General features: G+C 34.1%; 1 long non-coding RNA gene across 2 annotated transcripts in view; it reads right to left on the bottom strand.

The window, feature by feature from the left end:
• LOC106103706 overlaps positions 1-27573 on the bottom strand; it is a 121821-nt gene that overhangs the window by 48930 nt on the left and 45318 nt on the right. For both annotated transcript variants that reach the window (XR_001225631.1, XR_001225632.1), the window contains exon 3: positions 14702-14844. This is a non-coding gene — a long non-coding RNA (uncharacterized LOC106103706). The remainder of the gene's footprint in view (positions 1-14701; positions 14845-27573) is intronic.

Genomic DNA, 27573 nt, shown 5'->3' on the forward strand with positions numbered 1-27573 from the left:
TTATAAATCGGCTTAAAAAAACCGTTTCTACAAACCGGCTAAATTGAGATGCATCGCATTAACAACTAGATGTAAACAAGTGGATGATAACACAATTCGACTGAGTACCATCAAATTGCGTCGGACAGGTAAATATTTGCGATGAGCATACTTGAATGCCTGCCAATGATTGTTGGACTTCAATCGGTAAAAAGACCTCAGTGTAGTAATTTATAACACGTTTTCAACGAAACGATTTCGCTTGTGATGTACGGAAATTATCGAGCATTTAAACCTATATTGAGAAGTGATTAACTAAAGACTTTAAACAAATATGAGGAGTGTAAATTTATTATATTATCCTATGTCAATAACTGTCACATATTCTATATCTGAGTGTACAATAATTCTAAAAGCCTTTAAACTTAATATCTCATCCAATCCTTCCTTGTAGGTATTATTGTTTATTTTTATTATCTGTTAACGAAACTAATTAAAATACATGGAAATAAATCGAAAAGGGCAAATTGAAAGAAAATGAATTTTATTGAGATGTCAGGAATGTTAAATCTACCACTACATATAAGTAACCGGTTCACAAATTGTGGTACAAGAGAAAATGTAACTAAAAGATATTCTTTTGATTACAAGAAAGACACAGAAACCAACAACAATTTTGATACATCAATTAATTAAAACATCTTACACACATTTATTAATACCATGTTATTCATTTGCTATTCATGTGAATACCTATATTTATATCAAATTCAAGTAGATTGGCAAACTTACAACTTAAAGTTTTAAAACGTACTCCTTTGTTTAGTTCAAAACAGTTGGGAACGGCGGCACGAATTCTCGATGGCCGTGAATCATTTGAACGTTTTCTAAGCCAACAGGCAATTTAAATTAGTGGGTTAACAATCGGACAATTAGCGATGCGTCCGAGCCCGGGGAGCCAAGAAAGCGACAATACATTAACCTACACTGTTGCCTGTTGCAAGGAAAACGGTCACACGACTTTGCTCAATTATAGACAATCCGTTACAACACACTAGAACGAAATTGACAACTAAACGATTATAATCATACTAATATTTAAGTGCGAAAGTTTAGATGGATGGATGTTTGTTGGTTAAAGTTTGTAGCCTAAACTGCTGAACGGATTTCGATGAAATTTAGCATAGACATAGATGATAGTCTAGAAGAACATATAGACTACTCAGTTTTGTTTTTTTTTTAAATTCCACGTGGACGGAGTCGCGCGCGAAAGCTAGTCACTTAATAATTATTAATAGCCTATCTATCCAATTGTCAACAGCATTTTCATAATCTAACCTGCTTAGATCTCTGAAATGTTACATTTCGATAGAAAGCACTTAGATAATTTGTCAAAAAACCATATTAGGGCTTTGCTCTTTTATTAATTTTTATGTTTTATTTATTAATCATCGAAACAATTCGCAATTGTAATTAATTTCACTTTTGATTTAAATAACAAGTGAAAAGCGCGCAAAATAATTTTATTTTAACATTGATCGGCCCTTCCAGCCAAACGGCATAATTTCCACGGGCCGCGTTAGACAACTCGGCAAGAAAGTGGACTTTCACTCGGTAAGTTGATGCTTTACTCCTTATTCATCACACCTCATTTGACGCTAAGGGCCGATTTCATTGTTGGTATAAATATATTGTAAACCTCCGATATTGATACCTAAAATAGTTATAATGTAAGCAGTTTATAGATAACATATTTCAACGTCAAACTAATAGAAATAACTCTTCTTGGTATGATTGGTTTGTAATTCTTTAGTTTATGAAAATCGTAAGCCTGTAATTACTGAATCTATTTTAACAATAATTACCCTTAACTAACCTTGTGTAATTATTCACATTCTGAGTCTTATTTTTTAACTAATATCGATTCAAATTAGCTAATACAAAGAAAAATAATACCGTATACAGAATAACGTATAAAAGAAAAACCTTTATATTTTTTACCATAATAAAATCATAATATTTATACAATATAGACAAGTTTACCAGGAGTACATAACCAGTTGGTAAGCACGTGGTGACGGGTGACCCTGTATAGACAAGGAGGCGTGCGACATCGGCCACTAAGTACAGTCGAGAGAGCGCCGGCCGTGTGTTTTCACCGGCGATAGCGCTCCAATTTGAAAGCGATATGCCTTTCACCTTCAGAGCGCGGACGCGGTGCCTTATTGCTAATACATTTGCTTTTTTAATAAATCCGGATGTATATAAAAGGGAAATGAAATATAATTGCTATACAAGATATGAATGAAAGTCTATGACCGGTTACAGGTTGGTTTAATATCAAATTATATGGATTAACTAAACAACAGATGTTAGGAAATTGGCAGCGATATCGAATCCAATATTGATTATTTATAATAAATAAAGAAATAACAAGTTATGTGTAAGTAAACCTCCATAGATCGCCTAAATCTTTGAGTTTGTACTTACTTGCTTCAACCTTTATATGTGCCTAATACAGTAAAAGGATAAAATGTAGGTAAAAGTGATTGAATAGGCTCAAGCACTAATGTGTTTCATGAAACTGTTACGGTACATACGATCTATGAGCAATAAAAAGGTAACTTAATAACAAGGTTACGACTCGTTCGAGAAAATTGCTTTCATAATAACAGCCAGTTCGACATAAACAAACATTTAGATAGTAGGTTATAGAAGAAAATATACGTGTGGGCGAAGAAATGTAAATGTAATTAATTTAACAATTACTTCATAATATTACCAATGTAATACATATTATTATCAAAGTAGTAATAAAACAATTTAAAAAATATTTAAAAACTAAATTAGATGGTCAGTAGGATGACAAGATAAGCACCAGCCAATTATTTTCCAATGGTATTCATTGTTTATTTAAAAACAAGTAATATTCCAGCTTCGTTATCGATATCAAATAGTATCCACAAAAAAATAACCTTTCTTTAAGTAAGTAAATAAAAAAATATCGTTTACTGAAAACTGAAAAAAAAACAATATCAAATAATCAAAACATTAATTATAGTGAATAGCATTCGAGCAAAACGCTTGTAGTGATAAGCGAACAATAAAAAACTAACAATGTTTTCAAAATAATTGACTGGCCAGTGCGTGCGCGCAGAATGATTACAAAGAAAAATATCAAATAACGTCTAACATTTTGAACCTCAGAACACTTATAATTCAGTTGTTTTCAAATTAAGAGTATCTATCCAGGCATCGAAAGGATAAACTTCTTCCTAGCCTTTGTGGACTTGTATTAATATGAACTACGATCGGGATTTAAAGCAGACAAAGGTTATTCAAAATAAAAATAAACTGATGAATTAACTCGTTGTTTATGACAGATTATCAATTTTATTTATATTTTCCGAATTACAAAACAATTAATTTTAGGAACGTTCAATCACAATAGATGTAGTCATACAATGAGTTACGTCATAACCAGTAAGCCTTAGCCCAGTTCGAGGTATCTTACAATTAGCCTCAAACATTTGTAAATTGATTTTTATTTGCATAAAGCTAACGTTACGAATATATCCAACGAACTAAGATAACAATGGCATTGAGATTAGAAATCATTACTTTCCATAGCGTAGTATGTTAAATTCCGATTGCGTAAGCCACAACACATTTACGTAAAGTGCGATAAGGACGTTCATTACGGGGCGCCCGAGTGAGCACTGCGGAGCACCGACTGGCGACGTTCTAAATAAAACATTTAAAAATAACAATGTTAATTGATGAGTATCATAAAAGTATTTAGACATTCGTTTAAAAAAAATATAATCAAATCGATCCCTACAACACTTAACATTGTTAGGATTGAAATCACACTATTATCCGCAGAGTTCTCCTATCGAAAACGTCAAAGCGTAAAGACTTAATAAAACAATAACAATAAAACTCACGCGAACTCCAGTCAGATAGGCAAAGACCACAGACCATTTGGTATAGTCCATATGTACCACTCACGTTTTTTGCAAGATGCTCTTGTAATCGCCCTTCTTGAGAATTTCATCATTAAGGACGGTAATGCCTATAATAAATTTATTTCACACTAATTTTAAAAACATTTTAAAATGTTTAAACATGCCGTTATCGTTTAAAGAAACTTATCATATTTTTCATTTATTTATTACCCTGCATAAGAAAATTGTCTAAATGTTCATAATTATAAAATTATAAGTGGTGTCAAAAATTAAAAGCATCTATAAATTTGATAAAATATCGTTAAAACTCTGACCTCATTGATACAAAATGTTTCGTAAAATATAAAAATATGCATCAGCCGAGTACCTTTATATATCACCTACGTTATTCAGGTTCAAGAATCCACAAATACCACAATACTCGCATCCGGCGTCCGCCAATACAAAATGTCAGCTACGTCGTTAAACTATAACAGTACCCGCCAATCAATCAACACTCACGTATGGATGTGGTAATTTGTCAAACGATTCGAAAGCAATTCGTCGCCCACTGTTTTATAAAAAAAAACTAAAACTGTGTAACAACTACTACGATTACTGAAGTGTTGTTTTTGCTAATTTTAAGACACTTAATTTTTTTTAGTAGAGTTTATGTTGTCTAATAGCTAAAGCATAAGCCAATTTAAGGTTGTAATTTAATAGGCAAAGGATACTAGTTTATTTGTGTATCCCAGTTTGTTAAACATTTTTATTCTTACTGTGTTCTTTCTTCCAAAACATATTTATTATTTATAGGTAACAGATTTTTCGGCTATGGTAATTTACGATTATGTTTTAACTCAATTATTTAAATAAAAGCTGCTGTTATCATCTCTTTATCCTTATCCTATTCACGTAGGTCAGTGTATTAAGATTGTGTCCTCGTCAACACTTTAATTATGTCACCATTCCATCTCTCCTATCTCTCGTATCCATCTCGTCTTAAAGCTGTTCCTAACAATGTACTCTCTACCTTGTAATTAGAAGTTTTTCCGGCCTTTCAAATGAGATTTACCATATCCAAAATTTGCATTTCTCGATGTTCATCCACGTTCGTCATCCTTCCATGAACGACGCGTTGGCATCGTGCTTTAAAATAATCGTAAATTTATTTCAAGTGGTCGAAGTGCGACTGCCGGCGCATCCGCGAACGCTCAATGCCAATCATTAGTTGGCTCTGTGTATTAAAATAATAACATAGAAACCGATCATGCATTCAACTGCGCATCTTGTTTTGCATTACTGGCAGCTATTTCTAACTCAATTTTATGTTTATTTCCACTTATTGCACGATTGTGGACCAATATGGAATATTATACAGAACAAGTAGCTTTCTGAAGATACTTATATCTTATTGATAACTAGCTTTTCCTGTGCGACTTCATCCGCATGAAATTATGAAAATTTTATTTTATTGTTTACATTTGTCAAATGTAAAAATGACATGACATGGTAACAATCTTGCTTCTTTGATGTTGGTAGCAACTTATGGTCTCTTTCCCACATTAGGGGTTTTATCCAAAATATTTACCCCTAAGTTTAACGGCGTGAAAATATATAGCCTAAAGCGTGACGGCATTTTATTAAAAGAGTTATTCGAAAATATGCTGTGATTGCTGACATCTTAGGCAACATAGAAGTGTGTGTTTACGCTTTATTATAATAGCATAGATATGTAATCATCATGTTAAGCATAAATATTATCATTTAGTTATTCTAATAATATGCTACTGTCAAAAAAATAAAACGATGTGTCACAATAAGAAAATAAAGACTCCTATAATTTCAGTTATGATAAAATCATATTTTTCTTTATAACCAATAGGATAAAAAATATGAATAAACAATTATTAATAATTAACAATATAAGAATCATTACAGAACAATAAAACGCTTTATGACACATAACGTTTTAAACGTCCTTTGAAGAGCAATAGTAAATAGCGTAGATAAAACCAGGTAAGATATATGAAATCGGATAAGTATATACATACATATTGTACGGAAAACGAATTTTACTGCAAGATTTTATTACCAACATACACTATAGACCTAGGACGTTTAGATTTATATTTCCTGGTCAACTGTATACAGAAAAATAAAATAAAACATTCTGTATTACTATCAGACTGTGAGATTAATGGGTATAAAAATTATTGTACTAAATTTCCTACTTGTTATTGATTTTCTAATTGTTACTAATCCCTCATTCATAAGAAAGTCCAAGTCCACAGTTAGTGTGGCATGTATCCCGACCGCGCAGGCAGACGCTGCGTCACGGCACCGCACGCCAACAGCAAACTCAGTTATTTTCCACATCACAGACGATATTACTGTTGGATACTTCATAAGTCTTATGTTCTTGCTAATAACAAACAACCAAGATTTGGCGTGGACATTGTAAGCCAAAAAAATATACCAATAACGGTGACAGTTTTACACCCTTTTAAAACGTAAAAATAATAGAAGGCATAAAATATACATAAAAAAAATTTGCAACCTATCCGTGTAGTTTTTGAACATAAAGTTTAAAGTTTAAACTATTACAAAAATAATACGAGACAAATCATTAACAATGTTTACCAAGAAGTGGATTTTTAAAAAAGACTGAAACCACGTCGAGTCGTTTCACTTCAAGTCAACGACCTCGTTGATAACTTTTTTAAATTTGGGATGGAATAACAAAACAAGTTTATTGTGTGACCTGCGCGCTGTAGGCGGCGGCGGCGGGCGGCGGCAGCGGGCGGCGGGCACAGGACGACGGCGGCGGGCCCTATCGCGGCCTTGCTCGACTTAATGCCAACATCGATAACGCACCTGATGATAAAACCAACCACCTTATACGCTTCGACTTTACAATTTAATAACCTACCTGTTCATTTGCTTTTCGACATGTTACATAAAATAGAATTAAGTAAAAACGTTCTAAGTATCTTAAATGATATTACGTGAAATGTATAAAGAAAAATATCGATAACAATTAAATAAAAGAAAAACAACAAATCGTGAAGTTAAAATTTATTATAGTAAATTTAAATTGTATCTGACTCAAGATGAACGTCGCGGGCAGGCGGGCGCGGGCGCGTGGCGCGAAGACAGCCGGACACTCTGCACGCCAATTAACGCGGCGCGTTCACACGGCCGCCCGCCCGGCGATACCCTGCCCGCGCGCCCGCACGCCGCGCGTTTGCCCGGCCCGCGCCACGCCGAACACGTGGCGGGAGTAACGCAAACGCGCGCGTTCGCCCGCTTTACCATCGACCGTCTCGCCATCGACCGATTTGAAAATAGAGAAACTCAAACATTCGCCCGATTATCGGGATCGCTGTCGATGGTCGGTCAGTCGCCGCACTCGCCGCGTCTCGCCTCGCCTCGCACTATTTATATCGAAAAGAGAGAACTGCGTTTCGACACGCCACGTATGTACGTACCTTTATTTTATTACCATTTGTAGCCGGTTTTAACCTGCAACGATTAGTAAGCTCGGTTTATTTTATTGTGGCTTATGATGCGCCCGAGCGAGGAATTCGAGCGTCGGTGCTCCTACGTACATAAATCACTGAGCGCGCGGAACGAGCTTTACAAGGCGGCTTCAGAGCAGACCTACTTGAACATATCAAACACGATCCATGTGACGAAGTGAACATATTTTTTAAAACGTCGCTTAATGGAATTAGACATGCCTTATCGGGTTTTGTAGGTAAGCTTATGTAATGTTTTACTTACGGTTATTAAGTAAGGTGTAATAAAAATGTAATAGATATAAATTAGATAATTTAATACATTTAACGCAAACATGAGTTAAAAGTTAAAATGAAAAGACAGATAACAAAACAATTTGCTCAATGTGTAATAATAATAATAATAATAATAATACACATTTAATCAGTTCCAAAACACACTGCAACACAATACAACATAATACACTTGAACAAAAAAAAATACAAACGAGAAAAACGAAAACCAATCTTTAACAATCAAAACTAATGACAAGAAAATTGAAGAGGAAAAAAAAAACAAAATATATAAACAATTTGACAATGCGTTGCAATGCAGAACTGATAGGGCCTTTGCTCAGCTATATGTTTTGTACCCTAGGGGTAAAAACGCTGATGTTGTCTGCTGCTTGTCTGCTGCAAAAGTGTCGTTTCTTGTCTTCACGTTAATATTAAGTCATTATTTTCATTACAATAACTAAGGCTGAAGCTTTTAAGCCACTGCTAAGATACTCAATGTAATACAAGAAAAATGCAAATCAGCACTTAATTTTTAATGAAGACACCGAACGAGATCACTGCTTTCTTAATCACCTTGCGATGAAGCTTAAGTAATTAAAGCTTTTAAAGTTTGGAAACGAAACAAAAAATGCAATCGCAAAATTTATGATAGTTGAGAAAGGGAGCATGTATTCGTTCACAGTGCAATTTTACTCGAATCGTTAAATGAAGACATAATAAGGATAAATCCCACTGGGTGCCACACTTGATCAAACTCCACGCACTGATGTATGGCACTTAAAAACCACGAGTTGATAAAAAAAAAAAAAACAAAAACGAGTTGTTTTGGGGGCCTTTAAAATCCAGATATATTTTTAAAATCATGTCGTGGGAGCATCATCGGGTCGTTTGACGGCGGCCGACTCCGAGACTAAAGCAAGACAAATTTTTTATTACTACCTGCTCCTCTTATTCAACACTTTATAGGTTTTTATTTAAAGGTTTATAGACCCGCGTGATTCATCAAAGAAACCGCTATATAAATACATATCAAGTAAATAATGCAAACAGTGATTACAAACATTTTTGCAAAAATACGTAAATTGAAATGTTTTCTCATATGACGATGTCTGTGTTGTACAACTTACTCTAATAAAAAGTTTTTCATCGACTTTTCATGAATTTCGCACAAAAATCTACACTAAGAGGCTTTCTTATTAAGCAATTCTGAGTGCAATATATCACTTATGCATTAAGAAATGTAAATCAAAAGAGGCAACTGTGACAGGGTTCGTTGTTGAAGTATCGAATTAATCAAATCGGTCGCCGGTTGGACGGTCACATTCCTCAAGTCCGATCTGTACTGGGCCCGTACCTGCCTCGCTTGTGTGGTCCGCCTCGCCTTCAATAGACCTTTAGTTTCATCACTTAAAGCAGTGCTCGTATTGAAAAATCAATATCTCCGTTTAAGATTAATGGAAAATGTCCTATACGAATGTTTACCTTATTTTAACATGAATTTTCCTGTAAGATTGTAAAAAAATATATAGTGGCAATAACATTAAATATTTCTTTGTTATAAAGCTTATAAAATTCTGAAATCCTTTTCAACATCCCATTGTAACGAACTAATACAGAGTATTAACGATTGGGTAACCTCCAATACTAGTGTTATATGGAGGTGCACACACTACTTGATTCTTCAACACTTGAATTTGCTGCAAAACAATCGACAATCGCACAACAGTGTACGATAGTTTACTCAAAGGTATGCGCTCGCTCTTACTTTAAATCAACGATTACTTTATAATTAGAATGTAAGGCAATAAATATAAATTTGATCAAATATTTGTCTAAATAATCTGGATCTAGACAAACGATAGCGTAAACAAGTATGCCGCCGGCTAAATTTAGTGGCAACTTGGTTTAAAATGCCGCGCACGAGGCAGGATGTTGATAAGATATTTGCATAGAGCTATGAATTGTGGCGCAAACGACCATTCGATATAACTCTAACGCACAATCAAACTAATCAAATAAAATTTTACTCAATTGACCTCAATTAAATTTATTTTGAGGAAAAATAATTACTCTATTTACTTCCATCGTAATTTTCTACAGCACAAGTTTTAAAATCGTGTTATTTTCCAGAAAAAAATGGATTTGTGATCTGATACTTGTAAAGAAAATGAAGAACACTAATAATTAAAGTTATTTCAATCATAATTAATGCACATCAAACAAAAAATCTTTTTACCATCACAAATATGCTAAAAAGACTAACATACCTAAATGCGAATTGGTATGTAAAATATAGTCTGGAAAAACTCCTAAACCGGAGTCGCAGACAAAAGCTAGTAACAAATATCTTCGATCGATTTATGTTTCGAGCGTCAATTTGTTTTAACACGTTAACAAAGAGCGTACTATCGGATTTATCTTGAAATCTATTCGAAGGTATGATTGACACCACAGTCGGCTATGGTCCACTTTCCTCGAAAACATTAGCTGGCACGCGTTTTATATGTTACGAGTTTTGCGATCATCGTACGATATTTTTAGTTAAACATCGCACTTGGTATTTCGGTTAATATTTTAAATAAACTATCACGTATTAACCCGATTTAAGATCTAGTAATCGATATTCTTTTATAAGATTGTATCAAATGGAACAATAGTTATACTGATTTATCTTATTATAGCTTATGACCTAACTCAAATGTCAAATGAAGAGAAGGTGTGGCTTAAAACAGTGGGCCGATCATTAGTGTGACAGAATCGATTACTACTAATCGATATTTACACAAACTGAAATCGATTATCTTAAATCAATGTAAATCGATGCAGGTCAAAGAAGACAGATTAGCAATAAATGTATATCAGTAACAAGATGAATTCCACTGGTCACATAATTGCATACTCTTATCTAAGATAACAAAGCATTAAGATTTGCAATTATAATATAAGTAAACGAGTAAACATGGAATTGTTTCTTTCATGCCATTAATTACATTCATAGATGCTTAACTATGACAGTGCCGCCTTGTATTTGTATAGTAATTAGTTTTATATTTTTCTTTGTAATTTTTTTCCACACAATAAATAATTATATATTCAAATAGTTTCAAAAAGAAGAAGCCAACGTTTACGATGGACTAAATATGTTTAATGTTTGCCATCAAAGATGGAAAATACCACCACGAAAGAAAAGTAAGCGATATATTCACGCAAAAATGGATTTACCAGTACCCAAATAAGATAAAAGCCTTGATGTCTGGAACACAGCAGGCGTGACCAAGATGTTCAACAAATATGATATCATAGCGCCGTCAGACGATTACGTACAAACCGCTGTCCGTACCACGACACTGAATACTGCCACCAAAAACTCATACGTAACATCCATTACTTGCTCAATAAGGAGTTAAACAGATTAAATCTTCGCTAGACGAGCAATGTCAACGTACTTATCTAATTTACACTCATTATGAAGCCTTAGCAATATGATATGAAGTATTCGCGGTGTAGCGATAATTGTTATATAAATATTTACTATTTATAGCCCGCTGTAGTTCATTCTGTCCGTCGTGGAACATTTTTCCGATGTGAAATACATAAAACTACGCTGTGTAAAATGATCTAAACGCATAATTGTTTATTAATTAGATTCAACTTGAACTAAAGGACAAGCTTAAGAAGGGAGTGGTGTCAGATATGACGACTGGTAGAAATGTATGGAAGAGAAGCACATACTTTGTCGATCCTTCTTAGCGACAAGGACAAGTTGTTGAAGAAGATTAAATAGGACTTACCTTAACGACGAAAGATTAAAATTGACTTAACAAGAGGTCTAGCTTCTTTGGACACAACCATAAAATTAAATTTACATCAAAGGAAAGACCAACCAAAAGGTACCTCTCTTCTGTCATAACGCCAGAATATGTAACCTTAAAAATAATATAAAATCAATTAAATAATGAGCTAAGGTTCTTATTACAAAAATCAGGCGCAATTCCTAAAAACACGTGTTTTTTGGATACTTATTAACATCAAGTTAAATCAAAGCCTTATTAGTAAGTTATAAATAATTCGCATTGAAAACCGTAAATGTATTTAACATAAAGTCAGTTACTCTAGTAGCCAATTTTTAATAGTGGCATTATAATTCTACGATAACATCACAAAAACCCAAAACAGGAAAAAGTACAAAACGTTAGTTAGATAACACGTACTCGTAACATTTATTGTACATAATGAGTATGTAATCATAGTCATAATTAATAACAACATATGAATATATTTCAACAGTTATTAACTAGTTGTTCCCATGCGGCTTTATCTGCATGACATTACAAAAACGTTATTTTATTGTTTACAGTTTTCAAATTCTCAATTGCAAATGTTCAAATTACCGTAACCATAATAACCTTACTTCCTTAATGTTGGTAGCGTATAGTTTATGGTCCCTTTTCCACGTGAAAACATATAGCCTAAAGTGTTTTCTTATGGTCGGGCTTTTTATTAAGGAAAGGATTATTTAAAAACATGCTGTGATTGCAGCCCCCTTAGTCAAAGTGACTTCAGATCGTAGACTGTAGAATCGACGAAGTCTAAGGGGGCTGACATCCTACGCCACGAAGTAGTGTGTGTTTATGCTTTATTATATTAAGTATAAATTGTACAAAATGTAGTATACTAGGCCATCATCCAGGCGTCTCAACTATAGTAACGTAGAAAGGTTAGTAGCCGAATACCCAGCTTCATTCAAAAATTTATTAGTGTTTTTGGTTCGATAACTTCATGAAATGCGTTTCTGAACTACGTAACTTGAGTATTACTACTTTGAAATATATACCAATGTAACACTGAATCACTAGGTGATGAGAAAATAAATGTAGACTTCAGAAACCTAGCATAAAGGAGCATATCATAAGTGTTGTTCACGCCGAAAGCGCATTCAGAATGACGTAGCGAACCAATTTGGAGTTTACCTCCAATAGTCTCTACTTTACAAGGTCCTGGTTTTAGCCCTCTCGTAAGCCTTTTACTATCGTCAATTAGTTAAAATATCAAATGTAAAATAAACACATTTATTAATATACAACCGTATTTTACTAAAATCGAGTATGCGAGTTGTACTCGTATTCATATGTCAAAAAGCAATAAAATAAAAATTCACATACAGTTATTGGAATGGACCGTAAATGGTCACGTGCATATGAGATTTATTATCTAGCATCTGGTGTTACTAAAAATAGTTATACGCTTATAAAGCTCTGTTTCAACACCGTATAATTAAAATCTTAGCTCAATTATTATGTAGTACAAACATATATTATCAACATAAACCATCTATGAAAATGTTTTACATATTTCTTCAAACAATCGTGCTAAATTTAAAAATGTAATTCATGTCTTTTCATTTTTACAATCTAATTTGAACTTTGTTTCCATTTGCGTTCATCACACCAATCACTTGTTATAAAACAAAGGGATGTTAACCGTCTTATCTTATAGGTTACGACCACGCGCGCGTGAAACTAAAAAATGTAGCCAATATTACGTACAGATAGACTACCTTTCTAACTGTCAAAGAATATTTAAAATCGGCTCAGTAGTTTTTGAGTTATTTCCATACATACAAAAATACAAATCATTCCTCTTTGTAATACTAGTATAGACAACATAGAAGCGAATATACCTATACTATTTCCTCACAGACTAGCAATATATCTGTAGTTCTTGTATAACGAATGTCTATGGGCGAAATTGCCCACTTCACTTATAAAAAAAAATATTATAACAAATTTCTGCATCTTTGAATGTGAACACTTGACCATCGGCTATTACATAACGTCTAATTATCCTACCGTCTTATATAAAATCCGTTAGCATTGCTCCGACGAAGCATTTTCTTATCACTTATTGTTTGTCCATGCGTTTCCTATAACATGTCAGGGCACGTGATGATCAACATCACGTTGGCTTGCATGCAGTTCCGACAATCTCGTGGCTCTTTAACTGAGATCAGTGTTAACCATTCCTTTGTTAGAAGTGTTAAAACTGTCCAGTACAATAGAGTAAAATCGAGGACAGCTTTGAACCCTTCGACATGTTTGTTTCTTTCGACACAATTTAACAGTAAACTCGATAATTATTCAATGACTTTAAATAATAATTTAATTGCTTAAAATTAAAATAATTTTCATTTGTAGGTTTATTAAAATTATAGAATTATTTTTATTTTACGTTTAGAATGATCGCATTTTATTATTTCAAGATACTCCAGATATATCGCATTGCTCGTCTCAAAATCGTCTCTCAATTTATACATTTATCGTTTCTTACGTGTATATTTGTAAACATATTAAATAATGTCATGGAAATTATTTTTTTATCGAGATTTCTTATTTTGTTGTAACACGTAACATTGCCTAACTTGTAAGCAGGCACTTGAAGATACGTAATTGATAATAGTATGTCGCAGGATTGTTGCAAAATTTGTATTTTGAAATGCAGCCGTTGCGAAACTTGCACTACAATGCCATAACGATCCGCGTTACGTAAATATTATACAATGTCAACGCGTGGACATTTTGCGAATTGCGAATGGACTTTCACGTTTTTCTGCCTTATATTAATATTAAAATATTTTATAATATAACTTTTGCTCGCAATTTCGTCCGCGTGAAATTAAAAAATAATTAATGTAGCCTATTTACTGATAACGTAGCTTTTTAATGGTGCATGAATTATTGAAATCGACCAAGTAGTTTTTGAATTATTTCAATACAAACAAAAAGAAAATCGTCTTTACCATATTAGTATAGATTTCTAGATTATACTTAAGTTTTAATTCGTATGCAATTTTAGGTTTTAACTTTACACTTTGATAAATGTTCTAGAATACATTACAATCAACCGCTTGCAAAACCCAGACGTATTTAACTTCTTCCACATTTACACGTCTTATCTAATTTTATAGAACACTGAACTCACCATTTTTGTTGTCGGGAGAATCTACCAAAGATACCCTGTCCTCTTGAGGGAAGGCTGGTTACGTGGAATATGACCCAAAATCCCCTCGGTGGTCATCTTCAAGTGACGACGACGGTTCCAGGATCTCCAAGGACACAGGAACGCTGAAATCAATTGACGTTATAACCTTCTCGAGTCATTGACCTCAAAGAATTATAAATAAGCTTTGATTCGGTAATTGTGTTGATAAGGAAAATGTGTGTACTGCAAGAATGCAACGACTTATTGACGATATGAAGACTGACAGCTGAACAATGACTAGATTACAAAAAACAAAAGAGATTTGTATTTAAATACAATCAATGCTCTATAAAACTAGCTATAGTAAATAGGTCATATTAGGTACTAAATGTATGTTACTTTTTAACAGAAAATGCATAACGTTCGTTAATACCATAGACGGATAAATTAAAGCCGTAATTATCTCGTACATGTTTTTTATTCATTTAGTGAAGATGTCAATACTTAAAACCAAAAAGTCGAAGGTTCTCCCGTGAGGTCACCTACATACTTCGTCTCGCGATTGCCGGTCATGGCCAGTGAGACCTCATATCCGTTGCATACGGTGCAAGAGAAACGCAGAAAGCGATTATTCTCGAATTATCGATTTTTAAATCGTCAATAAAGGATACATATTTTTAAATAGCACTAGTAAAAAATCTGTTAAATTAGGATACAGGTTGAGTGTCGAGCAATGTGCTTTTTAATAATTCATTTTTTTAGATTACACTAGCTTCTATCAGGCACTTTTAAAACAAGCTACCATAAAATTTCCTTTATTAATTTACTTTAACCATATTTACCGCACAATATGCATTATTTATACATTGTCAATCATTATCAACTTCAAAATTACATTTTCTTTATTTTCCTAACGTAATCAGATATGTTTACATTTAAATCGCTGTGTCTCTTGCATTGCACCACACCTAAGTACCGACGAGCGGATCTGTAAACAACTATTGAAGTCGCACGTAAACCACACAACGTCCGTATAAAACCATCAACGTAATCACATCGCTCGCTCATACGTTCTGTGAGAAAAAGAACAACTTATTAATCCGTTTAAAGTTCCGCTCAACTAATGATATCATTTCTAGTTTGATATGACTAATAATTGCTTACAAAGAATTCTCAATTACTGATGGGGAAAAATACATCCCGACTCTTCTGTTAATATATAAACAATTAGCGTTGCCCGAGACTAGTTCCGCGTGGAATTATAAAAAAGTAGGTAGCCTTTGTGTTCTTCCAGAAAGTCTTCTACATCTATGCCTAATTTCATCAAGATCCGTTCAGCAGTTTAGGCTACAAACTCTAACAAACATCCATCTATACTTTCGCATTTATAACATTGGTAAGATTATTGTTAATATTTACGCTTTCGATTTACCCTAGCTATTTTCTGAACTCATAATTATTGACGTCGTACTAAGGAAAGTTTCAATATAATTTGTAAAAGTAATCTACTTTTGTATGAAAGAAAACTGTGTATTAGATATATCAATTGTTATAACTCCCAACAGTAATACAATATAATATCTTATTAAAATGATGAATAAATTAACACTTTTAGAAACTGTAAAACAATAGTTCAATAAAACCGATACATTCTAATCGAGTTGCTGTACAAATAACGAAGATCTCGTGTCAAAGACCGATACGTTTAATTAGTAGGCGAAAAGGCGCCATGGATGTGTAGGCGTGAAGAGCACGAAGTCTATCCAGTTTATCTTGAGCTTAGTTGTAATGTCTGGTTGATAGCTTGTGATATGGGTCGTGTTTGAACGGGGGTCAGGTCGGCTGGCCGGGGCGCGGCGTAGGTGTTGTCGGTGCGGTCACGGTCACCGCCTAGTGACCACTGTATGCTTAAGACTTGGTCTGTGTGAATTCACCACATAACAATTTGACGTACCGTTGCTAAACTGATCACTTTGTTTCGTGATTATACACAGTTTTTTGTTTTTAATTTGTAGTGTAAGGGCGGGCGCACACCTTTGGCTAAACTATTGTACAAATGTTTTGCGGTTGTCAATTGTTTCCCAGCCAATTCAACTGTTTAGTTGCACAACTAAAAATAGAGTAGTGTGCGCATCTCCACATAAGCTCATAGGACTCAAAGCGAGACTAAACAATCGTGCGATAGTTTAGTCAAAGATGTGTGGGCGCTCTAACTATACACAGTTTAAATCAGAGCTGGTTTTCATTTGAAAATGAATATTTACTTTAATGCTTTGTCTTTACGTTACATGTAATTATTTTAAGGAGATAATATTTAAAGGTTTTAGTAAAACCTGTTGGTAATAATGAATCTTAAGTGACCTCGCTGATAAGATTTCCGTGTAGATGGTCGACTAAATGCCCAGTAGTTTTACACAAATATAGTTGAACGACTATCAACAGGATGTGACCATGTTTATCGAGATCCAACTTTTATTAAAAATTATTTTTAATTTATTCAATGACATTTAAAACACGGTTTGTACACTTAACAAGTTTTCTTCCACTTAAGTAATTGATTCTTTTACTATTTTAATTATTTAGTTAAATTGGTTCACTGGAGGAGAAGAATTCCAGGGACTTGACCATCTCAATTTTCCCGCCATTTTCACGTGGTAGTTAGTCTTACGTGGGCAAAATAGTGACATAAAGAAACTTTATTGAACTCTGGTTTCTAGAAAATAATAATATTAACAAAATATTAGTAAGTATTTTCAAATAGGCTCTGAACAATTGGTATTTTTTGTTTAATAATTGTTACGATTTCCCTGCGGTTGGATTACGCGAATCAGAATCGAATAGAAATCGATTATATAAAGAGAGTTTGGCATTATACCAGTAACATTCATCGAGTGAGGTGTAAGATGGGAATAGAATCGATTCAATTGAAGAATGGCCCAGCGCCGTAGGAACAAAGTGGACGGTTCTCACGCGCGCTCCCACACACTTGAGACTAATAATTGGTCATAGCGAACCTTCCTTTCTTCGGACAATTGTTTTTAAATTCTGAATAACAACTCTTTGCTTACAAAACCGTGGAAATTATCTTTACTTTTATTGTCAAATGATGATCATGAGATAGTAGACCTTATAATGTCAAAATTTATTTAAAAAAAAAACTGAAGATGGGTTTTGAAGATGGAACATTTAAAAATTTAAAAAACCTACAACTGGTTAACTATTGTGTCATTAGTATATTAAATATTGGCTATACCAAGTCGTTACGTAATACACAATTACATTCGACGCCATAAAACTTTATACTAGAAGCAATATCTATTTTTTAATTATTTCTCAGTATTGTTATTGCGAAGTTATAAAACTATAAATATGACATAAATCATATTTATTTTGTAGTATCTGAACAAGATATACTCTGTACCTCTCCATCGATGTATAAGAGCATTTCCAAGTAAAACGCACAAAATGATGTTACATGAATAAACGAGTAAACGATATTGAAAATTCTCGTAAAGTCCCTTTTAATCGTGTCATTTTCAAATTTACAATAATTAATTGTAATCACTAGTCTTTAACGGTAACTTTGATTGTTAAATCAGATGACAACGTAGTTATTAAGTTACATGATAGGGTGGAACGTCAAGTTTTTCCTGTTGCCGTGTGTCAATGGACCGTGGACACGCGCACGCAGTCATTGCAGCCAATACGCAAGGTTGGCGCGCACACGACCTCCTTGGCTAATAATTTACAAAGATCTTCACGCGTTAAAACGCCGTTTCCCACATATTTACGACTCAGTTATTTATTGCTGCTAATCTTTGTTCTGTACAAGCGAAATTTTGCTTTGTTCTTTGAGACGTTCTAATGTTTTATTGTTGGTCTTCTGTGAATGTTAAGTATTAGGTTAGATAAACATTGGAAAATCTTCCTGTTATTTTAATCAATCGGCCTCTTTGATATACGACGCAAGATACGCTAATCGGGGATGCGGAGCCTCAGCAGTTTAGTATGATAGCCAAACAGAACTGCAAGAGATTTAGTTAGCAACAAGGACCTTTCATCTCGTACCCTGTCATCTGTCTGTTACCTAACCGTTTTATTACTAGAAAAAAACTACATCACACTTCGATGATGATGGTGATGATGAAGATTGTAGCTATTGAAACGCATATTTTAGTGTCAGGGTCTCCAATATTCAAAATTACGAAAAACCGCATCGTGTCATTATTTGAAACTAGATATACTGTGGTATTGATACGCAATTTATCATATTATTGATTTGCGTTATCGGTAAAAATACTTGTATTTTCTGGTATTTAATAAAAGCAATGAGTGTGAAGAATCACAAACAACGATATCATAATATAGATTCCATTTAGCGGTGTTCGTATTCATTACTATTATGACTGGCTGAACGCTTCAGATAATGATATGCAATACACAAATAAGCAACACGTACCTGGCCGCTAGAGTGTCAACGGTATTTATATTTATGAGGAAAAAATCTAGCGTAGCACCACTTTACAACACTTCTTCAAACTCCTAAATATTCAATGACAAATATTAATTACAAGGGTGGATGCCTGACACATATATCTATCTCTCTCTGTCATTACTACAACATATCTTGCTTCTCTTTCGAGTAACAATAAATGCTTATACGTGACGCGTCCTAGAATTTCCTTTCCTTAGATTTTTTAGTTTTTATTCGCAAAAAAGATGTTTGCTTCTTCTACTGTAAATATTAAAATTGTTTTATTAATTAATTCAAGCCATAAAACTGCTGTGTATTTTAAATGTTTTGTATTAATAAACTGAATTAAATCTTCGTTTCAAAATAAAAAAAAATCTGTTTCTTACTTTATAATATTGAATGCTTTTTAGGAACTAATGGGGCGAGACAGAAGCACGACATTAGCAATGAACATAATGTTAAATAGATCTCTATCGCAAAGCAAAAACTAACAAATTTATTTGTTTTGCATAAAAATCTATCACTTAATACCAAAGTCTGGTATTATTAAGTGAATTAAGATGTTGAATATTTAACATTAAGATCATTAATTAAAGTCATAATTAATGTCACATAAATCCTTACACTGATCCAATTAGTTGACTTGAATGCCGAAAAATTAGAAAATTATTTCTTTATCGATAAATAAATTGTAACGAAATCGTTAACGTCGGTGCATATTACCATGTTGGACACAAATAACATGGTGACATGTTCATTCTATCGACTAATTTAGATTTCAGCCATTTATACATAGAATGCATGGACTTATAAAACTAGTGTTAAAATACATAGATAAAACACAAATGATGGCCATCCTCCCACGACCGATGGATACTAACGACATTCTACATAAGCTCTACCATTGATTTATCATTTTATTTTTTGTTTTCTTCACTAAGTGTATAATATAAATGTCTTTAAAACACTGTGTTAAAAATCCTTGCTATTTTCCATTTACTTTGCAGAAAAATTACTTAAGGAAAGAGGAAACAGAATTGTGAGTTCTAAGTAAAAAAAAAAACTTTATACGGAGTCAAATAAACCTATGTCAATCTGTTCCTATTCGCATGGTGTCATTAGCGCGTGACGTCACAACGGAAGGTCTGCACGTGCCCATTTCCCCCTCCCTCTGCCGCACCGCTCCCCCTCACACCGCACGATAACAATGCCACTTATCAAATAATCGATGCCTCGCAACGACATCGCATAGACAATATTGGTTCATACTGCTAATTTAACTCTTAACAAGCACTTTCGCCGTCTTTCTAGGCAATATAAGTAATCAACATGGACAATAAAAGAACGGTCTTCGTAGTTACTATGGACTGTGTCACAGGAGTCAAAAATGACAGCTCTTTCTATTTGAAATGATGATTATTTATAACTGTCATAACGACTGCTATGCGGCGAGAGGAGGGACTTAAACCAGAAAGTGTCAAGGTTAAATATGGATGGTTGTAAAGGTGGAGAAAGACCGGAGAAAGTATGGATAAATTGTGTGAAACAGGATATGCTTAAGAAGGAAATGGATTCAAATATTACGGCTCATAGAGATGTATAGAAGAGCAGCACAGTGCTGACCCACCGTAGGGAGAAGATCAAGTTGATGAACTGCCGTGACTACTGTGAGACCAAAACCAACATAACCGATAGCATTTCGTGTGTCACTTTGACCATCAATATCGTAATTGACAAATTGAACTTTGGTCATTCCTTGTGCCTTTGCTCTTCTTATGTTTTCCAAAATCTGGAAGCAATATTCTACTTAATAATAGAAGCAACGTTTAATATGTCCCACATCTCTAATATTTTTCAAATGTACATATTAATTTATCCTATATTACTAAAAATAAATAACATAAATCCAATATTGTACTGCTACTCAAAGTAATCTCTTTTCGCAATTTAACATTAAAATATTCTGTAACTGTAATTTGTAGTTAATTTTGATACCGTTTAGTTCCACAATGTAAGATGCAATTATTCTTGTCTACACGTGTTCAGAGATCGTTATCTATAAACACAACTGTTTCTTTCATATTATATTATGTTTTATGCATACTTACAAACACTTTTTTAGTAACATTTTTTAATTGTTGTTATGCAAAATGTTATATTAACTTTCAATTATTAAAAGAGACTGATTTACACATTTTCATTGTTCTTCAAAGTCTTGTGAAACTAAAAAAGATTCATAATTAGCAAAAATCATTAGAAATATATAGAACAACCTATCGCCCCCAAACTTCGTTAGCGAAAATTTAGACCACACGTTACGCCATTTTGACAGCGCGGTATTAAAAAAGTAGCCCATCCATGTCAGCTACCCTCTAGTGAAAGTCCCATCGAAATGGCCCAGTCGTTTCAAAGATTAACTCAAACAAACGCGACTTGGATACAGACAGAGAGACAAAAAAAAACGCAATTTTCGTTATCAGCAATGCAAATACATCATCTTTTCGAAATCTGGATTTATTCTTATAATTATTATCATATCTATAGTCTGTAATCAAACAGACACTCCAATTTTATTACGTGTATAGATATAGATTGACATAGATCATCTGCGCATTTCTGATTAAAATGATTTACGTCATCCGTAGACTGAGTTCGTCGTACACTTTACATCGCGACAGCCTTGATACTAACTGGCACACATAATGACTGCCCGCCACCCGCCCGCCTCCCTGACCTATATTCCTATTTTTTCAACTTAAGTACTGATACAATACGCTTTACTCAATTTAAATATATTTTTCGGGACATTCTAAAACCAAAGGAAATAATCATGATAAAGCATTCACCGGGAATTTCCAGAGTTTTTCCCTGAAAAATTTTCAATCTAAACTACAATGCACGAGGTATCGCAATTGGTTTGATGGGTGTGAAGATATCGTGCGTTATTGTTAAATTATCTATCTGTGAGTACTAATTAATGGTAAACTTAAACTTAGTTCTTAAATATATTGTTGATGTGTTTTTAAAATTAAATTGATACATTACATATCACCTTCACATTTGCCTCGAATTTCATAATTTTACAAAATCTATTTAAAACACATTCACACGCCAGTAGCCAGCAAGAGACGTGAAATCAGAAATGTTTCATAACTAGTACGTATTAGTAATCATTCAATTATTCCATTGATTATAATATCCATCTCATAAAGGGCCGTAGTTACGAAACGCGCCAAGTAAATAAATTACCCACTTGATTTTACTTGCCCGCTTTGTAAGTGGATAGGTGACATACCGTTTCCAAGTTATTTTTCTAACAAACCAGTTGGTACAATCATTGCTTTGGTATACATTGCTTAGTATGTTTATCGAGTATTTATTCATAGAGGTTCGAGTAGGGCAATGTATATGTGCATTTCGTTAGGTTCGCGCAGGTCACGGGTGGTTGGAGTCTTACCAAAGTCTTGGCTAAGCCGGTGGCGCAACAGTACGATGGTCGATTAATTGCGCGCTCCGTTTTCATGACAGATAGCTCTTAAGTGAATGTCTGTAGAGTTGAGAAAACAATCGTATTTGTGTCATAAGCTCTAGTGGTGACTGCGTTTTGAAACAGGGGTCTGAGCTGAATTTTGATGTAACATTATACGTAGAGAAAGTCGACTCATGCAGAAAACAGTTTTATTAATATCCTCATTCATTAAATATAATATTTTCATATCTAAGACACTGCAAGATATTTCCACTAATTTGTTGTTAGTGGAAATGTCAGCTTTCGAAGAAGTCATCGCTTTCATGCAAGACACTATTTAGCAAGTTAATGCTTTATCATATTCTTAATAAATCTACACAATAAACTGAATTTAATCTTTTTAAATTCAATTGTTCAACTTCTACTAGTTTGTATAAAAAAGTTGAATAGACACCAAAAAGGGACATGTGATACAGCATATAGAATAACGAGATTTCATAATTAGCAAAGCGTGAAACCTTGTGCGCCCAAATAGGATCCGAACAGTCACGGCGTTTAGCAGGCGAGTATAGTACGATGATCATTACACCGTGTAACCGCGTAACTCCTACATTATACCGTTGTAAAGTAACGTACCGACTACATATAGCTACAATCTGATGCTGACATCTTCAACTTTTGCGAGAACTTCGATCGTAATCTAGTCTAAGATCCAACATGCATACTGACCATTTGCACGTTTCTAAGAATCGCCTTTGTAAATGTCTTTATAGCAAAATTTGTGGTTTTCAATGTTGAATATTAAATTGATTATCATTACTAGCTTAGTTACCGGAGTTCTTATTTGTAACAGAATAGATATAGGTTCATGTAGATCAATAAAGGCAATTACTAGCAAATAGAAGATGGAAAGACGATCTTCCAATCATATTTCATATTGGCATTATAAATGCGAAATTTTGTATGGATGATTGAATGAATGTTCAATACGGCTTAACGGATCTCTATAAAATTGTAGAATGTAATCTAGAAGAATACATAGGCTACTTATTTACTTAGCAAAAGATATAATGTTACAAAATTCAAGACTTAATTTCTTGCTTGCGTCTTTTTCACCAAAAAAACAGACGTAAGTACCTATTTCAAATTGTCATATAGATATTGATATGATATGATATGTGCAGTTTTAAAGTTTATACCACAAAAAATTGTTTCCTTATTAAATACAAAACTGTACGTTTAGCTGACCCGGGTGCGGTAAATTTCTTAGGGCGTTCCCCTCTATGGCGTACGGGATACGTAGCATAAGAAACTAGCGGGGATCGTTAAACCTTTAGAAATAATAGGATAATATAAAAACTTCAAAAAACTCCATTTAATGCCAGTACTGAAGTTGACCAATCTCCCGCAGTGTTGCCAACAATACAAGTTCTAAAGAATAATTAATTAACATAACCAAATACCACTTGATATTAAAATATTTCATTTCAGGCAATCTTGACCTGACACATTACTTAATTTCTTAATATAAGTACGTTAGGTACAAGCGTGCCTACAATCCGATACATAGCTCATTACGTATGTGCGTTTGTTCATTAAAGGACTTCCGCAAAGCGCTGTCTGTCATATAAAGTGGGTCGGTTTTACAAGCGACTCAATAATGCACTTGCGATCGCGAGGTTGCCGATCAAGGCTGAGATCGTAACTGTAACAATGAATTAATGCGAACGTGTTCATCTCATACGTTTTCCTTATAGATATTTAAATGTAACAATTTTTTAACGAAGATAAATGGTCTTTGTTTCATCAATCCTACTAAATTTCCTACCGATTGTAAGGTATAGAGTCGATTCTGATTGGGATGGACTGGTACCTTCTTCTAGAATCTACTTGAATTAAAAATAACATTCAAATGAATCTTGACTAAAAAATAGTACATTGATACAATCACATACGTACACAGTTTGGAGCTATTAACATAATGTATACTAAACGCTACGCATACGCTTAAGTCTTGGACTGTGGGCCAACCCTCGCGACGTAACAATTACATAAAAATCGCGTTCACATGGGTCCGTCGGCCGCGTTTCCTCGTCGATCGTGTAAACTTTCACGAAATCAAACAAAGAAATAGCGAAGCGTCTCATTTGCATCATTCCCACGCGGACAAAGGAATGGCCCAATCTGTTTGGCAACGGAGCGGTGTGCCGCCGAAAACCTATGGTCACGCTCTGAGGCCGCCCCCCGCGACCGTTGCGCCCGCCCGTCCCGACCCGCGCCGAGCGAAACCAAAACAATACCTGCGTCTTCTTCGATTCTTTGACGTTCGCGTCTTATGCACTTACGTCATTACGATTATAAAAATTTTTACACTTTAATAACATTAAAAAATAAAATAGCATTTATTTTAAGACCATGAATTTAATTACATCATTATTTAATTACTTACATACTGATTTGAATTTCAAGATATGTTTAAAACACACTGAGACTTTAAGGAGGCTGACAAGAGAAGATTATAGGAAGAAATCTTGATAATTCACATGTATTGACAATCAGGAATATGTCTTATAGTATTCGTCACTTATTTATGTAAGCAATTAGTGGTTCGTGAGTGTATTTAGCAAATATAAACACACAAATTTCGTCTTCAGTATCGGAGGCGGCGTAGCTAATTTGCATAAAAAACGCAATAAGCGAACGTGGAGTGACAGCTGATAAATAAGTGTCGTAATGAAGAAAACAATGCTTGGAGTACTTTCTAGTCGCGCGTGCTATCCCCCCTTTCTCCCTCCCCCCACCGGAGCCGCACTGCCCACGGAGAAAGCCTTTGACCTCCACCTACAGGGCTTGTTTTCTGTTACATTTGTGGCGCTTTAACCAATGAAGTTTTTAATTTATCTAAGTTAATATCGATAATTTTGTATTTTAAACAAGTACTTTTACAATTTTAAACTGGAGACTTCGACTTCGAAAACAAAAGTTTTCAAGTAAGAAGCCGTACATTAAGTTTACAATGCGTTCAAATTCCGCAAAATCGTTTAAAAATTAATAGTATATTTATTTTTATAAACATACGTTTCAAACTTGTTGCATGTTTTAATAATATTTTTCTTACTAATATAATAAATGCGAAAGTTTCTATGGATGGCTGTGTTAGAATTTGTAGCCTATCCTGCTGAATGGATATCGATAAAATTTGGCACAGATAGTCTAGAATAAATAACACAGGCCACTAACAATTTTTTTTTAATTACGAGCGAACGGAGTTACGGGTGAAACCTAGTATGTTAAATAGTACGAAATCTAATCTCAAAATAGATTGCAAAAAAATGTAATTTAAAGAATTACGGTATGCAAGACTTACTTAACTTCGATTGTTAGTGCAATGGTTATTGGTTGAGTTAGTGATTTGATAGCGGTATGCTGTATTACTTGGAATTAGGAATGTGGACGGAATTTCGCGGATGGAGTAACGTTCTTATGATCCATTTAGTAATGGTCGAGAACCAGAGTATATAGAACGGAATGGCGCGTTAGTTCGCGCGCAGTCGCCATCTGCATAACTGAGCTGCGTTCTCATTAGTTGGCGCCCGTTAACCCAGCACAGGGTTGGCACAACATAAACGACCATAGATCGGCCATAGTCTTTTACATTTACAGTACATTTGTTAAATTACTACATTCAGAATCGACATTTGTTCTGACAAATCTCTACTAAGAGAATTTTTAATAACCATTAATTAGTTTTTGGCAACAAAATCACAGTACAGAAATATTAGATGTCTAGTTTTCTACGTGCCCTAATCAATTAAACTAGAAAGATAATTAAAACGTAAGGAATATATCCTTTTACTCTTCATGTTTTAATGTCAAGTGTAAAGATGTTCAACTAGCTCTGGTAGCCCTAACGTGCGAAACAACGGGACCTCATGCGACCCCGCGGCCCGTTGCCGGTTGCCGCCGACTGTACCGAGCCTCAACTTAGCTGTCCGATTCCGACAGATCACAGCTACGGTTTAAAATCCTCTAACTGTTCTTCAGCATATTACTGAAACAATTTATTATTGCGTATGCGTCAAAGTTGCTTCAATAACTATTATGCCTATTGTTATGATACTTCTTTATTTAATTTTGGTAAGAAATGTAAGTTAAAGTGTATTTATGAATTCCCGCCTTCAAAAACTTCTCTTTGAACTTGATATAGGTTAATAGTAATCGTAAATATAGAGCCTGTAATGTAGAGCTACATGTCCGATTTCTATTTTTGTTAGGTATTTTTATTACGTTTAATATCGAGAATATCTTTTATAAAAAGTTAAGTATTTGTTAAATAACATGCTTTACTATAATTTACACAAGTCGTGCAAAAACTAACAATATCAAAGACTCACAAGGTCGCATATAAAATTAAGTTAAGGAATTTTAGAATACATTTTACACAAACTCTAAGAATTCTGATGAGTAAATTCCCTCGTTTATTTTTAAACCACAATATCATAATATTTGAATTGATTTAAAAAAATAGTTGCCATAAACTCATACTGTGTCTAGAGAACTTTATCTTTTCCTGTACATCGAGATCTGAATTACACTAGCAATGATGTTACCAATATTATGTGACTGATTGCGTTTTGTTTGTTTCTCATCCACTTGCCATTATGCCTCACGGAGGGTGGGCACAGTAAGTGCTGCTCTTCCATTCATCTCTATCAGCCGTCATATCTAAATCCAGTTCTTTCTTAAGCATGTCTTCTTTCACACAATCCATCCATACTTTCTTCGGTCTTCCTTGTTTGTTTCTATGTAATTTAATATCAAGAAGCGTTTGAATGTTTACAAGAGGAGCGTAAGTAATGCACATGGATGTGTGCTATAACTGGTCACAATATTAGCGCAGCATCGCGATCATAAATCACGACGGGCGAC

The sequence above is a fragment of the Papilio polytes genome, unplaced genomic scaffold (assembly GCF_000836215.1).
Source record: "Papilio polytes unplaced genomic scaffold, Ppol_1.0 DF823731.1, whole genome shotgun sequence".
Classification (NCBI taxonomy): Eukaryota; Metazoa; Arthropoda; class Insecta; order Lepidoptera; family Papilionidae; genus Papilio; species Papilio polytes.